General features: G+C 47.8%; 1 protein-coding gene across 1 annotated transcript in view; it reads left to right on the top strand.

Annotated features, from left to right (window-relative positions):
• Window positions 1–3,146: 3,146 nt before the first annotated feature.
• The window catches only part of LOC118775612 (dynamin binding protein), a 56,198-nt gene continuing 44,076 nt past the window's right edge, over window positions 3,147–15,268 (top strand). Inside the window, exon 1 of the mRNA XM_036525611.1 lies at window positions 3,147–3,529. The gene's annotated coding sequence lies outside the window, so the exon portion shown is untranslated. The remainder of the gene's footprint in view (window positions 3,530–15,268) is intronic.

The raw sequence follows: 15,268 nt of genomic DNA, 5'->3' as shown, positions 1-15,268 counted from the left end.
ATGTTTTGATCCCTGTTTCCTACATCCATGTGCATCAGTGGCAGTACTTCCTTGTTTTGAACACAGCTATAAAAATGTTTCACAGTCTTTCCTAAAAGCCACTGATAAAGGTGGACCCTTATTCCCAGATAATATAATGATAACTAATATCTGGGATATTTAAGCCACTTTTAGGGTATTTTAGGGGATATTTAAGCCACATTCTTATTCAGTAAGAATGTCTATGAAAGACAGAGGCATGAATCTCTCTCACTGTTGTGTTGCCCACAACCCTAAAATAAGAGCTCTGTAAGCTAGGGGATTTCCAAAAGCTTACTTTGCGCATCACCAATATCTACTGTATGGTGACATATTCACAGTCCACACAAAGTGCAACATTATCTCAAATGTGAAACAACAAGTGCTTGGTCATTTGACGCAAAGGACACGAGTGAATGCGGTCATGGTTTCATTTAAAAATGTTCTTGTGGGAGTGGACAATACACGCTTTTCATATGCTAATGACGCAGTGAATGATTCACCAGTAGTGTTCCCAGAAACAATTCATGCTGCATGAGAGATGTAGCTATAGTACTCAATGAGAGGGAGGCTGAATAATTTCGGCCAACCGTTTCCCCGGGGATTCCACATGCACAGCTCACAGCGTTTGTATAAGGCTATACTGATGCTATCATCATCTCACAATGTTTCTGTAATGTTGTGCATGAGTTATCACAATGCTGAAACCTTTGGAGAAAGGATTATGTCAATTGGTGCAAGATGTTGAGTGAATATGTGAACAAAAAGTCTGCATAAAGTGCCGGGTCCCCAACAGGGTATGTGTGTGTGTATGAAAGACACTAAATGCAGTGAGAGAGGCAGACCTTCTGCCTCTTCCCTTCCTGCCTTTGTTCATGGGCTGAGGAAATAACGCTGGATCCTGAGGAAGGGTATGCATGCAACACTCCTTCAATCACCTAGTAACACATACACCATACACACACGTACAGAGACAAATACACATGCACATGCACACACATTCACATATATATGTGGGCACAGATATACACTCACATATGCTTGCACATGCACATGCACACATTTTTTGATGTGCAAAACATAGAATGAAATAATGAAGTAAATAATGAAAAGATTATCCATTTCCTCTCTAAGATGTTTACAGGAGCAAAGTGTTTTGTGACGTGTTATTTTAGCGCAGACAAATTCACTGCTCTTTGAGGCCTCAAGCCCTTGATTATCTTACCACAAAAATCACATGGAAGGAGCAGCTCCTGCCTATGTGGCTTCTCTTCATGGCAGTAGGCAAAAGCAAAACCGTGGCCTAAATGTCAGGTGTTGAGTTTCCATTACATGTAGGCATCGAGCAGAGGCTCTCTTTGAAAGTGAGTTAACACAGTGCGCATGATAAGACAGATAGACATGCACAAGTACAGAAGTCAGTCATAATGCAGTTACTGAGACAATGTGCTGTAGCAGCAATCCCAGAGTGCATACGGGTATTCCACTCTCTCACCGCTACAATAATGAAGCTGCTGGAAACTACACAACATCCTGTGCAGGGTCATCCATTCAAAATAGTGATCTGATCTCAGTTTAAATGGTTAACTGAAGTTCCAGATGAAGATTCGGGGGAGAATTTTGAGAGAAGCCCTATGCAATTTAGTCAAACATGTACACACTGCTCCCATGCATGACTATAACAACCCCCATCTACCACCTCCTTATCCTGTCAGCTGTTCATGACTCCGCTCCTCCACCCCATCTCCCCGCTTTCTTCTCCCTCTTTATGATCCCCAAATTGGGTGTCAAAAACCTCGTCCCATGGCCAGGTGTGATCCCTTTGTCAAACTTTAAGCCAAACATGAGTACCGCTGTCACAAGCTTTACGCTTTGGTTATATGGAAATTCTATCTACTAAAATAGCTAACATGTCTATTCGAACGTGATATGTGTTTGTGCTATCATTTGCTGTTGTCATTTCCTGTTATGCACTGTTGTCATTTTCTGTTAAGTACTGTGTTGTCATGTGCAATGTATTCAGAGAATACAGAGCACAGCCTCCTGTTTTTGTACAATCATAAGACCCAGGAAACCATCCACCCTTTCACCACCACCTCACTGATGCCTCTGGACACGTAATAACATACAGTAGGACTGATTCAGAGCCATCACACAGTGTACTTATGAAGCATTTACCATGTACCCTGCATGCGTGTGTGTGTTAGTGTGTGTGTCTGCGCATCTGGAAAAAAAAGAAAAAGAAAAAAAAAAAGACAGACAACATGTGGTAATGAATATAGATCTACCATTTGACCTTGCCTGTCAGAATTAACATTTTGATCTCATTATTACTTTTCTTGACAGACACCTTCACCCAGTGTGATTTACACAAGGTTACATTTATAAAAAGGTTAGCTACATTTTACATATTAATGTCAGTGACAATGCCTGGGATGTGAACCTGCAGTCTTTGAATAAAAACCCAGCTCCTTAAATGCTACATCAAGCTGGAAAGATTCAAAGTTCACTATGGAGTATTCTCATCAAAACACATTGCTCTCCTGTTAAAACATTCTTTCTACTACTATTACTGTCTCTATACAGTGGTCATTGAACACAGAGGCACTGATTATTTCCAAGAAAAGAGTGGGTCAGTTTGTTAACATGATCTGTCGACACTGAAGAGTAATAACTGTTTTATAACGCCAGAGCGTGTTTCTCCAAATGGGTGTTATTGTCGGTTGCTTAGCACCCGCCGCTCCTACTCTGCACAGAGGAGGCAGAGTGCCTTTTTGATCAGGCATAGACCAGGCAGCCAGCGAATAAGGTCCCCGTGCTGGAAGGGCGGAGTGCGTTTTTGATCAGGAATAGACCGGGCATCCCACGAAGAAGGTCCCCGTCCTGGGACTCCAGAGTGTGCCTTTATCAGGCATAAACCGGGGCAGCCAGCGCAGAAAGTCCGCGTCCTGGGAGAGCAGAGTACATTTTTGGTCAGGCACGGACCGGGGCAACCCGCAGAGAAGGTCCCCGTCCTGTGAGAGCAGAGTGCGCTTTTGGTCAGGCATAGACCGGGGCGGTCAGTACAGAAGGCCCCCGTTCCAGGATGGCGGAGTGTGTGTGTTTTTGATCAGGCACAAACCGTGGCAGCTCGAAGGCAAGGCCCCCGTGTTGGGAGGGCGGTGGTGTTGATGTCAGCGTGGAGAGAAACTCCCAGCCAGCGGGGGCTTCCTGCGGGATGACAGCGGCAGGGGCGGATCGCCGTGGATACGACAGTCTTTACTAACCATATACGCGCTTTTACCGCACAAAATGTTGCTATTAACCCCCGGGAAGTGCTGGTTGTTCAATCTCATGTGGCAGGCTGTCTAGTTAATTAGCTGACTGCTGCAGAGCGAGTTTGCTCATCATTTGTGGACATTTACGCTGGAGCATCAGGGCAACTGTGGAAGTTTGTCAGCTCACCGAAGACGCGATCCGCACAGTGAAGATTAATTATCTGCCCCGGAGATAAAGATCGCGAACCGAACTGGTAAGCAAATGCGCCCGGTAGATGTTATCTGGAGCTGAACCGTTAACTGGCTGCCTCCAGTGAGCTTTCGCTAGCTGCGGAGTTACGGTAAACTTTATCAGCTGTTGATACTAGATCCACAAAACGTCTTTTTAACATGATGGCGTTCAGATCGCATCACCCACTGGTGCAGGTTTGCCAGTTGTTGCATTGGTAGAATGTCATTAATTGGCAACTTGACACATAACGTACGGTGTAAAAAAACTATCCATGTTGCTTGCTAGACTGTCTTACCTGACTCACTCTGAACATATATCGCTTTGCTGGGCTCGGCCAAACTTTACACTAGTACGTTTTGATAACTGAATTGCTCTCAAGTTCGTGCTGTCAACTATAGTTTCATTTGATTAGCTAGCCATTTAATGATACTCGGCGTTTCAAGAGCTGTAATGCTATCTAAGTTATCTGTTTACCTAGCGTTATCTGTCTGTCTAGGTGTCTGCTGTAAGTAATAGTATTTAGTGAGTTAGTTTTTATCACCGTTTGTCATCTGCTTTTACTTTCATTGAACATTGAACTGAGTACTCGAAACCACATAGCTACTTTACTGTGCTTTTTCAAAAGAACCAAGATGATAAATAAAAGATGGAGATATTGCGACATGTTAGTTTCGGGACTGATATTGAAAACGATATGACTTGTTTAAACTTGTGAGAAGTTCAACGCAATGTCAACAGTGTCCCCCGGCGCAGTCAGAATGATAGTGAAATTGATTATAAGCAGCGTGTGCGCGTAGCTGGTTGAGCGATGAATAATTACTGAATCGCTGCTGCCACTTCAGCTAAATGCATGGAAATGGGAAGCGGTGCCGGCGCTCTCTGATGGATCGCGTTGCAGGTCATTTGTTAGAAGTCATTTGTTGTCAGTCTTTAGGAAGCGCGAGCAGAGAGCGCGCGGGGCTGACAGAGCGCGCCGCGGGTCATTTGACGGGACTCTTGCTGCCACGCGCGTACTTAGTACCGTGTAAGGGCGCGCGCGCTTCGTTCATCTCAGAGACAAAGTACTACCTTTTGTGCGGCCCGGTGTCAAATAAGGAGTAAACATAGTAAAGTTTAATCCGTGAATAGCCTGGCCCCCATTGACTCAGTGGTACAAGTGCATAATCACAACCTTGCAAGGCACAGCCTGTCCTACAATTTGAGATAATACTCCTTCAGAAACAAACCCTCAAATTACAGAGGGCTAAGTGGGTGTTTCACAGACTCTCTGCAGAGCTCCATCGTAGTGCTAAATCACGTGTGGCTCTGTCCCTCCTCCAAATGTGTGAATTACAGAACCAAGATGATTCAGTGTGTGTGGGTAAGGACATCACAATATCATAATCCTTAGTTGCACATTTTTGTGGAATTGCAGTGCTATTCATGATCACATCAGTCAGAACAATAGACTGATTATCAGGAATTTAACCTGGGAGCATGTGGCCAGGGTGTGCAGGAGCTGTGTGGATTTCGTATAGCGCCGCTCTATGTAATGTACTGTATGGATTTGGTAAAGGGCCGCTCTCTGTGATATGCTGTTTGGATTTGTAATGGGGCGCTCTGAGTAATTCCCTGCTTGGATTTGTAACGGAGCACTCTGAGTAATGTGCTGTGTATTTGCCATCGGCGCAGATTTGGTTCCAGGCCTGAAATGTTGCCAGCACTGGCTGCAGTGAAGGCCAGGCTGCCACCAGATTATCTGGGAGTGATATTATGTTCCACTGTCCTGTCTGACTGCTCTGTGTTACAAGCTCTGCCACAATCATTTTTTCAACAGTCTGACAGCCTACCCGTACTCCAACACACACATATACTCCCACATACCCAAACACCCTTTCTGGTGTAGTGCATGCATGTCTTTGATATTTATATCATGATTCTCTACAGCCAAGGGCACAGAGAGGTGGAGCACAGCCAAGTGTTTTCTGTAGGCCTGTTTTTTTTAATCAAGGGGAGTGGGAGAGAAATATGATGTGGAAATGGTCAGGCCATGCACGGTGCATTTACTGAGGTAATTTCCTTTTGCACTGTAAGAGTGTGTCCCTCTATGTCAGAGTGGCTGACAGCAGCACCTGGAAGAGGTGAATTATTTATATGGATTACCTCTGGTGTCCTGTGTCAGTATAGGGTGACAGTGGAGCTGTGTGTCTGTCTGAGGGGATGGCAGCTGTCCTGCCCTCTCCTGTGCTCTCTGTTGGTGTGTGTGTGTGTGCGTGATCATGTGTGTGAGTGTGTAGCCCTGCTGCTCCATGCTGATTGTTGGGACACACTGCTGTAGATTTGAGAAGAAGTTGGATAGCAGTGGTGTGTGGGGTTAGAGCTGTGGTCTTTCACGTGCTGGGCAGCAGAAGGAAGACCAGGTCATTGTGGGAGTCCCCCCTGTGGGAGTGGGGGTTCCCGCATGGTTAGGGGGCAAACAGCTGAACAGACAGGCTTAGGGCTCCCTGTCTCTGTCCCTGAAGGAAAGGAGACAACTGTGGTCAGAGCCCACAGCTTGTCTTTCTTTCTCAAGTGCAAGTACCGGAGTTGAGGTAAAACTACACCCAGTCTTTATGCTGTAGCAGTCAGTGTTTCTTTGATGTTACGGGCAGTGCTGTCAGATTGTCGTAAACGGCAAAGCAGTGTAAGGAGGTATTAATGTTTGTTGGCTGGATGTGCTGGGGGAGTGTTTGCAGTGGGAAAAGTGAGCAGAGTGCAGAACTCAGTCAGCTCTCTGTGAAACAGGCCTGTAGTGTCCCTTGGGTTTGGCTGGGCACTGTGGCCAGCCCTGCCTGAACAGAAACACAAAAGGGCCCACACCTTACAGCAGCAGCATGTGGGTCTGTTTTAAGCTCTTTGGGCTGGAGGGAAACTGCTGGGAATGTTTCGGAGTGTTTACAGGTTGGGAGTGCCGACCAGGGGCCTGCTCTGTTGGAACTCTGTGACTTGATTGGGTTAGAGCAGATCACGTGACGTGCTGCCAGCTGCACGGCCCTCTGGGACTCTATAGAGCTGGAGGAAAAATGGAGTGAAGTCAAAAGCCTCTCAGAAATCTCACAATCAGTAAAACAACAAAACTGAATCAGCTGTCCAGTGTTGACGATTCGATCTCTCAGAGGAGAACAGCTGACTTTTTTCCCTGCTGGTGGGGTCAGAAGTCGCCTCTGGTCTTCCTGCAGTCAGGATGATAACGCTTAGGCCTAAAATAAACAGAATAAAATATTTTCAAGTGTAAATGCTGCAGTACCCTGCTAAAGTGGTACACATGCACATCCAGCTAATGACTCATTCACAAAAATGTAAGCTATGTAAGCCACCCTGGATGAGAAAATCTGCCAGGCACGTAATAATAATAACAGAGGATAAGTGGTATAATGGAAACTTCCAGCAACATTGTGGAACGACAAGCTGTTTCTGTACCCGGACAACATTCTGTAAAAAATAATCTGTGTCTGTAACGGGTCCGTATACTGTCAAGAGAGGAGCTGTTCCTGTAGCCAAGCCACATGCTGTAAGGAGACGACCTGTACCTGTAGCCAAGCCACATGCTGTAAAAAGAGGAGCTGTTCCTGTAGCTGGGCCACATGCTGCAAAGAGATGAGGTGTATCTGTAGCTGAGTTGCACACTGCAAAGACATGAGTTGGTCCTGTAGCTAGGGCTGGTTTGGTACATCTCCTAAGAGAAGCTGCCAGCTGTCAGAGAAAATGATCTGATTTTCATTACCATGGCTGGACTCACCTTGTATCAGGGATGTCTGTGTCCTGTAGCTTTCTAAGCTTTCCAGATGCGGCAAAGATCTTTCACAGGGCAGAAATAGAACATTCCATCTCATTTCACACAGCCATGGAGGAGATTCAGAGGCATGACGTCAGATCCAGATGTGTGAGTGAGTGTGTGTGTGTGTGACAGAGGTTTGTGCATGCTGCCTGTTGTGGGTGAACATGTGCTTCCTCAGGGAAGCTGCCGTCATGGAAAACACTGAAAATGTTCAGCGATTCTGCCCAAAAAATGTAGGGTGATTCTGCTGTCTTTGCTGAAATGACGGGGTGTCTCTGTCAGCCCAGAAGAGCTTGGCTGGTGCCTCAGTGCTTGAACAGAGGTCACGTGTCTGCATGTGTGGGACGGGTCAGTGACTGTGTGACCCTCGGCCCACTCCAGTCGTCATGTGGGTGATATTATCAATCAAGGTGGTTGGGCGGTGGAGAGCGGGGAGCGCGGGGGGGGTGCGGTCGGGGGTTAGTTCTCATCTTGTGAGGCTGACGCAGAGCTGCATGTTTCCCAGCACCAGCCCCCACTGCATGCTGGGAAGGGGCAGAGCTTGGATAAATGAGTTGGAGACCTTTGTGACATTCCAAGAATGAGGTCTGTCTCTTTTTATTTGCTTATAAGAACTGTGTTGTGTTGAAACAGGAAAAAAGCTTTTTCACTGTACACATCTCCAACATAAGAACATGAAAAGGCAGGGAGAAGTTAAGGTGTTCTAACCATGGAATAACTAATAGACAAAAGAGACTCTGTCTGGTTTTTCCACCCAAAGACCCTAAAAATACCCTCAACAGTACTCAAAGTTTCCCTCAGGAATGGACGGATGATACACAGCAGCACATTCTTAGGCAGACTGGATGTCTAAAAGCAAGTGAAAGAGTCCCATCAGAGCCGCAGAGATGATGCTTTGCCCCCCCCCCCGTGGCAGTGCAGTGCTGCTTAGCTGTGCTTAGCTGCACTCAGGGAGGGACACATCGATTCAGAGAAAAGCCACACACACAAGCCTGAGGAACAGCAGATCAGCCAGCTGATCACTCCACACACAACAGCTTTTCTCTAGGTGGTTACTGATCTTTTCGTTCCCTTTGGTAGCTGTTGTCCTGTTTGCTGACTATTTCACTTTTTTGTCCTCATAGGAAGTACCCTCTGATTTCAGTTTTGTTTCCTGTTTTGTGGCTACTTCTAAGAATGCAACCAAAGTTTAGTTTTCTTAAAAATAAACAGCCCAACATCTCTGTCAAAATGTATTTTACTCTATGTTATTGGTTGCTGTATCTTTTTTAATGCTTGTTTTGCATGAGTGACCATTAATTAAGGCACAGAATGTACTCTATGTAGTGTTTAAAGAGGAAGTGAAACACTAGGATTGATTAGTCAGAAGATGTGCTATTTTACACAGCGAAAAAACGTGCTTGGAATACCCCCTTAATTAACAGTATTAAAGTTATTTTCATTTTGAAATTCCCCCAACATGTCGCGTTTGACTCATTTCTTTGCCTTCTGAGCTTCCCATTGGCAGCAGAGGCACTCAGAAAGGCAGTCCTCCAATGTGGTGTGTAACCTGCTAGCCAATCATTCTATTACCAGGCGACTTTGCCTTGCTGTTTAATACAGGGAAGCGAATAGCTTGCCAGAGTGGCTCCTCTCTGTGGGACCAAGTGACGTTCGTTCAACAGCTAGCTCGCCGTTTAAAGAGATTCACACTTTAGCCTGTTTGGCTAATCATATATTTATCAGTTATCTGTTTACCTCAGGCCCTGCCCACACGGCATGGTGCCTTGGATTTTGTGGCTGCAGGATGGAATCCCAGGTGAGGCACTGCTGCGGTGCTTCCTCCCAAGCTGCTGTGTAAGCGGATGAGGTGTGAGATACAGGTACATGATGAGGTAGAGATGCTAATAAGGCTAAGCAATGAAAGCACAATGAAGTGACACTCGCAGCAGCCTCTCGCAGCCGATGCGCACAGCCTGCTCCTCTGCAGCCTGGCTGCTGCCATTGCGCAAGCGTGGTGTGGTTTAGAGTGAGGGGGACAGGTGGCGTATGGCACCTGCGTTCACTCTGAGGTAAGCATGGCTTTAGCTGTCACTTGCAGCAGTGGGGCTGCCAGTTGCATGCTGGGATATCTGGCAGAGACCATAAAACAGGGGTCTGTCAGCTAGGCCTTCTCCAGTCCTGTCTACTGCCTGTGTTAGGCATGCCTGATCTGCCTCTGGTTGCGCCTCTTCATGAATATTCATCAGTAGACAGCAAATCAGAATACCCGAGACAGCTGATCAGAAGGCTTTCAGGTTAAACAATAGGAGACAGAAGTGTGAAGCACCCTGAGCTGATTATCTGCTCTGCAAATAGAGTATCTGTTGTTGATCACTGTAGGTCAAGGGTCAGAGGTCAGAGGTCAGGGGTCTTTAGGAGAGGATGTTCTCTGTGCACCACACTGCCTCACTTAAACCTTCTGCATAAGAGCTGAACACCGTAGAAAGAAAAGTCCATACCTGGTCAGAGATGGGTTTAACGACACAGACTGTTTCTGGTTTCTGTCATCCAGGTGTTCTGTCTCCAAGCTCACCGTGGGTTTCTAGTGTCCCTCTGTGCACCTCATGGCTCAAAGCAAAGATCAGAGGCTCTCTAAGGAGAGCACAGAGTCACTGCCACAGTGCAGTGCGGGCTCAGGAAGACCGAGAGAAAGAGGGGTAGGGAGGGGGAAAGAGAGAGTATGGAGAGAGTGATAGAGGGGGGGAGAATGAGGAAGGGAGGGAGGGAGAGGGAGAGACTGAAAGAGAGAGAGAGAGAGAAAAGGAGAATGCTGTTCTTTAACGGGGACAGAATGTATATGTAAAGGTGATGCAGGTGTGTGTTCTCTGTCTCCTCGTAGTGGAGGTGAGCTCTTTCTGCCAATCCCTCTGAAAGGAGGAAGTGACAGGTGGTTCAATAATGCTAACGCCATCTGATCCTCTAACTAAGCCAGCAGAAACAGACGGGAGCCACGCCGGGCTGCCAGATATTTCTGCATGCCTCCAATGCACTGACCGTGGCTCAGATGGGGTTGCCAGATCTTTCACGAAACCAGCAGCTTATCTAATATTTTCTCACTGATATGACTGGGAAGATAATGGCCATTGTGGCAAAGTTTATTTTTTATGTGTTTATTTCTTTGCCTTTTTAATGATGATATATTCTGAGCTGGGATTAGAAAGATTATTCATTGGCTCATCAGTTGATTTAGGGGTTTTGAGGTCCAGCAATGGACACCTTCGACATCCATGTGTGATTTTCACACTGGAGTGTCTGTATACTGGTTAGGCCTGCATTAGCCTGTATCCTGGTTATCTCTCTTACTCTTTGATGACCTTTAGTTAATGTATGTGCGATATGGCCTACAGCCCGTTGCTGCTTGCTGTACTGACGTGTATGAAAAACAGGCCAGAAACAAACAGGCTTTATGCTGGCGTGGCGTAGCGACCTGCACACTCGTTACTGCGGTCTTGTGTTTCTCTCAAAGCGTTTTAACTGTGACAGCAGTCTCTGTGCACAGCGCACACACACTGGGGCAGGGACACGTGACAATGGGACAGTAAACAGCAGAAAACACACAAAGAAAACAGGCGTAATGATAACAAGCAGGAGCAGAGAGCGGGAGAATACTGAAGCTTCCAGCGGAGCCCCCGGCCAGCGTTACTGCGCCCCGAGCCAGAGGCCCCGCCCCGCCATTGTTATCCTCAAATAATTCCCCTCCAATAAATAAAAGCGAGAGTCAGCAGATCAGCCTGCACCCTCTACCCTACACACATCTGCCAGAGAGAGAGGGACAGAGAGAGAGAGAGAGAAAGTGTGTGACTGTGTGTGTGTTTGTGTTTGTGTGTGTGAATGAGTCTGTGTTTGTGTGTGACCTCCATAAATTATAGCCACTCTAGTCTGTCTCTGTATTGCTATTTCTCCAGCAGCTCCCTCAACTCCTCACCACAAACACACACACACACACACACACACACTCTCTGCTGAGAGGCAGCAGCTGTTCTCTGGTCTGGAAGCAGTAAAAAGGCCTCCGTCTCATCCTGACAGAGGAGAACGCCCATCCTGTGGCCTAGGTGCATGCCTCCATTTCCCCCGCAGTCTGGGACAGTGACCCTGAGAGCACATGTCATCGGTTCCGTGCCTCACCTCACTGCTCCCTGCCTCACTCTCTGCCTAATGCCACCTCCTGGTCTCCCCGTCCAGGCTACATCAAGCCAATAGACGCAACTCTCCATAAAGAGAAGATGCCTCGGTCAGTTCATCTCTCTTCCCTTTCCGGTTAGTGGCTCACCTTTACAGGTTTACCTGGAAGCGAGGCTGCTGACATTAGCGGCAAGTGCCAAATCGGAGAGGGTACCAAAAAGTGTGCACCTGTGATGTGTTGTGACCCCTTGCTAACAAAGTAAATGCTTTTCCTGGGGCTTTTTTTCAAATACTTTTTCCCAAAACCCACTCCAACCGCGGACCACAAGACAACGCACCGCACATCACAAACCTTCTATAACAACTCACCACATTACCACACACCACAAACCCTCAATAAAGATGAACTACACTACCACACACTGCAATCCCTCTATAGTGATCTACCACACCACTCTGGACTACAAACCACTCTGTAACGATTGACCACATTACCACAAATCCACTCTACTGAGGGAACTGACTCAAGATCTTGTCTGTGTTGAAGACCTCAAACTGTTCGCATCCACTGTCTAGACCTTAATGTTTGTTCCTGACATAATCTGCATGGCGGTGTAGTCCTGGAATGTTAGTGCTCAATGACCTTTGACCTTTGTGGTGTACAAACTATACATTTGTTCTAAAATGTCACTGTGGTAACACTGTAGCAACAAAGTCTGTACCAAAGACTGGGAGTTATTGTCTCATGAATAAATACACATCTTCACGTCTAGACCCTAAACACTCCATCATACTACCCACCCACCCAATCAGAAAGCCGGAAAGAGAGAAGGGAGGGGAAGGGAGAAGGCAGCAGTGGCCTCTGTATTCTGCTGTGCTCAGATCAGTCACTGCGTAGCCACATGTGCTCTGAAACAGGTTTTTTTCATTTGGTGTGCTCTGAGGAAAGTGCCTCTGGAGCCCGGCCTAGGGGCTGTCCTCTGCAGGGCGTGAAAATGGGAGAATGCTGATGGCAGTAGGGATGATGCTGGGGCTGGTGTGCAGGATCAGGGTCACCTCTGACTTTAATTACACCCGCCACACTTGGTGAGGTCACTTCCTGTCCCAAACAAGTAAGAGCTGAGAAGCAGACCAGCGCTGCATTGTGGGAATAATTAGCAGCAGTTATGAAATATGAATTATAAATAAGTCTCCCCTTTAGAATGTGCTAGCTGCACCTCCACCCTCCCTTCACACACCCACTCTCATAACGAGAGCTGGTGGGTGGGTCTGGTGAGCGGTGCCGGGGGCGGGGCTGGTGGCAGGTGACACAGTTGCTCTTTGTCCCGGGGGGGGGGGGTCCTTGCTGACCTGACAGCTGTGGATACAGAGTGTGGAGAGCGGCCGGGGGGGGAGGGGTCTGTTTACAGAGCTGTCTCTCAGGATCCTGCTGCTTTCACCACGGTTATGCCATGTGGGCCTCTGTCCCAGCCTGCCCCCCTTCCTCCATCCTGCTGTCCCTGTCCCTCTTTCTCCGTCTGTCCCAGCATGCATCTCTCTCTCCGTCTGTCCCAGCATGCATTTCTCTCTCCCTCCGTCCCAGCATGCATCTGTCTCTCCCTCCGTCCCAGCATGCATCTGTCTCTTCCTCTGTCCTAGCATCTCACTCACACCCTTTTCTGTGTCTGTACTCTTTTTCTTCTCTCCTTCTCACCCCCCCACGCTTCAGCCTGTCTCTGTATCTCCTCCTCCCTGTCTGTGGGCTTGGCAGCCACATGTATCCAGGATGACCTTTGCCCCTGTGCAGACAGCTGGGTTTCAGCTGGAGAAGCTGAGGCTCAGTTTGCTGGAGGGCAGAGTTACACCCTCTGTGAGTCAGTCAAACTGAGGCCTCTGCCAGCGCAGTGTCCCGCCCACCCGCTCCCAGCCACACCCACTCTGCGTGGACATAGTCCTGACCACCAGCTCAAGGCCACACCTCCCACAGTGATGTCAGTGGCTGAAGTCTTGAATGAAATCTGCTGTGGAGATAGTGTTATCAGTAGACTTTTCATGTTTCTTAAAAACTGCATTCGCCCTGTGTGAGCTCTGTAAATTCTAGAGACTGTTCAGAAAACCATGAAATTAAATACGGATTGTCTGTCTTTAAGAAGGGCATGTCATGTACTAGCATAAGAGAGAGCTCATTGAGAGTGTTTAGCATACTTGTACACGCGAAGGTGTGTCTTTGAAGCGTGCCTCCACCCGAACAGTAATCCGCTAAAGCAGGTTCGGTGCTGTTGTCACAGCGACGTTATTGCTTTTGCGATTACCAACCCTCGAAGGCTGGGCGGTGAGTGCATGCTCCGCACCCCTGTGGGTGGAAGTGACTCCAGGTGAGCGCCTCCCTAGTGTGGTGTTTGTTGAGGGATGTCGGATCTCCATTGTGCAGATGGCTGGAAGGCAGATTCAGGGCTGGGCTCCGATTGCATCAGTGCCTGGAGCAGCGTTTTTAACAGGTAGTTTTTTGGCCTGTGCTGTGATGGCAGAGAGATTATGGATGAGCTGCCGTGCACCTTAAAATGTGACCAGATGCTGCCGGCGTGGCTCAGTGGTTATGGAGCTGAACCAGTAGGTTGCTGGGTCTAATCCCAGTATGGTTGCAATTGTTTTAGCAAAGCAAATTTTTACTTCTATCTCCACTTGAGCCTCCATCACATCCACAGTTAGCTGTCCTGAAATGGTTGAAACTTTATATCAACTGAAATATTGAGACTCTGTTTTGAATAGTAGTTGATACTGAATTGTAGTTGAAACCGATGGTGGCACTCCACCTCATTTTGCCCTGTCTACCTCTAGCTCCCAGAATGCACTGCAAAACTGGCCATACCCCTGTCAGCATGTGGCCAGTAATGATAACCTGAATGTAAAGTGTAATTGACCTCTCTCAGTGGTCTGGGTAATTTGTGCCATACTGTGAAAGCTGACAGGTGATAGGTTTGGAAAGGAGCACCCCTCTAATGTCACTGTTTGTGCAGCAGAGGGGAGGGCAGTCTCCATCTGCGGGGGGTTAGCTTAGCGATCTCTCTCTGCGCTTGCGGTAGTCCTTGGTCCATGTGGTCCTCGTTAACAGTTTACTCTGACTCTGAATCTCACTGACTCTCAATGGAGACCCTGACACGGAGGTGACCGTGTCCTGTAGTCTGGTATATAAATACACAGCACATCTGAAGGGAATGGGTCTGGCATCCAGCAGGGGAGATAGGGGTGGGGTGGGGGGCGGATTAACAAGCGCACGGGAGGAGTATGTCTATGTCACTGCCAAAAAATTCTGACCTAAAAAACACATCTTTTTGTGATTTGGGAATGTCACACAAATAGGTGTTAGAACCTCACAGCTATATAATGCCTTTCATCAAAGTTTCCAGTCATGTCATAGCTTGGGGGGGGGGGGCACTTGTGTTCAGCCCTCACATGGCCCTGGGGGGGAGGCACATTGAGGATCTCCTCATCGGGCTCGATCTGCTGTACCTCTTCTTACAGATAAACATGTTTGCACTGCCAACCTTTGTTAAAGCTTGCTGCCGGCCTCTGAGCGCTGAATTCCTGGCTCTTGCCGAGATAAACCATCAGAGTCTGAGGGGTGAGGGCTGAGGGCTGAGGGCGCTGGAATGTGGAGGCACACCTGTGGGGAGCTTTACCTGCCCAGGCACGCGTGTGGGAGGGTCACCTGGCCCTGTTCACACTCGAACCTCCGCTCCTTACAGTTCGCAAACACCCCAGTCCTGGAGAAAGGACACATGCACACACACATGCACACAGGCACTCACACGCACACAGTCCTGTACGCTCTCCCTGACCTGA

The sequence above is a fragment of the Megalops cyprinoides genome, chromosome 1 (genome assembly GCF_013368585.1).
Source record: "Megalops cyprinoides isolate fMegCyp1 chromosome 1, fMegCyp1.pri, whole genome shotgun sequence".
NCBI lineage: Eukaryota > Metazoa > Chordata > Actinopteri > Elopiformes > Megalopidae > Megalops > Megalops cyprinoides.
The sequence above is the reverse complement of the archived record's forward strand: the minus strand, read 5'-3'. Positions and strand labels throughout refer to the sequence as shown.